Below are 1,294 nucleotides of genomic sequence, written 5' to 3'. Positions count from 1 at the left end.
ATTGGTTGTTTTTATAAGGGGATAAACTTTTGAAACATGGATTTTTAAGAAGATAATGAAAATATGGGTTTTATATTATTTTCTGATTGTTAAATGCTTAACAGAACACTGGGGAAATCCCAGTTGATTAAATGTAGTATAAAGACTGAAAGAAAAAACATAAATAACAATAACTCCTATTCTTGAGTACCTACTGTGTGCCGAGTACTTTAGATGCACTATTTTATTCATTTTAATCCTACAGCAACCCTGTTTATTAAGTAAGGAAAGAGGTCTGAGAACTTTAATAACAATAGCAACAACATCTTGCTAAAGGACATGGTTCCATAGTGTAGCAGTTAGCTCGTCTGCTTTACATGCAGAAAATCCTGGGTTTGTGCCCCAGTGGAGCCACAGTCCATGGTCTAGGGCCATGCCACCCTGAACAAGCCCGATATCTGATCTCGGAAGCTAAGCAGGGTCAGGCCTGGTTTGTACTTGAATGGGAGACCACCTAGGAAGACCAGGTGCTGTAGGCGTAAATAATAATAATAATAATAATGATAATAATAATAAATCATCTTGCCAAAGACATCCCTCTAGTAGGGGACAACATTGATTTGAATCTGCATGTACATCATTCCCATGCCCTTGATCTTGCTGCCCAGCTCTCCTTCCTTTACAGTGTAATATTGCTGGGAGATTAGAGTTATGCTAGAACTCAAGTAAACGGAGACAGGCTTTTCAAGTTGTTGTGATTTTCAGTTTGTCTGGGGGATAGTTTCTCAAATCAAAATGATCTCTGCACTCTACTGGAAATTCTTCCATTTCACTTTATCACCCATCTGGAAATTCTAGCCATTAGAGATTCTTTTGTGTTAACAAGCATACTCTTGGGGCAGTCCCTGCTTAAGCAACCTTTCCTTCTTTCACATGTTAACATGAAGTTAATCAGATTACATCCTGGGACAGTAGGGAAGGGGAAGGGGCCATTGTGAAGCATGAGTCATCCTTCAGGTGGAATGACAGGATTGTGGAACTTGGAATGGGTCCCTGTGTCAACTGCAGGCTTCCTGTTGCCTCAGAAGCAAGAAAACAGACAAAAGTTTGTTAGCTACTCTACTTTTTTCCTAGAGCTGTCCCCTCAAATAGGTGAGGCCATATTATTGCTTGGTACTATTCATCCTGTTATATTTATATTACAAGAATGTAGCATTTTTGCTTTGAATAGATTTTGAACCTATTTTATACTTCTAAAATAAAAATATAGTCTTTTAAAAATTAATATTTTTTGATCAGATTAAGGAACAGACCC

The 1,294-nt window shown here is 37.9% G+C and overlaps 1 pseudogene; it reads left to right on the top strand.

Moving 5' to 3' along the window:
• The first annotated feature begins 402 nt into the window (after positions 1 to 402).
• LOC120597391 (uncharacterized) lies at positions 403 to 518 on the top strand (annotated as a pseudogene).
• Positions 519 to 1,294: the final 776 nt, after the last annotated feature.

The sequence above is a fragment of the Pteropus medius genome, unplaced genomic scaffold (genome assembly GCF_902729225.1).
Source record: "Pteropus medius unplaced genomic scaffold, Ma_sr-lr_union100, whole genome shotgun sequence".
NCBI lineage: Eukaryota > Metazoa > Chordata > Mammalia > Chiroptera > Pteropodidae > Pteropus > Pteropus medius.
The sequence above is the reverse complement of the archived record's forward strand: the minus strand, read 5'-3'. Positions and strand labels throughout refer to the sequence as shown.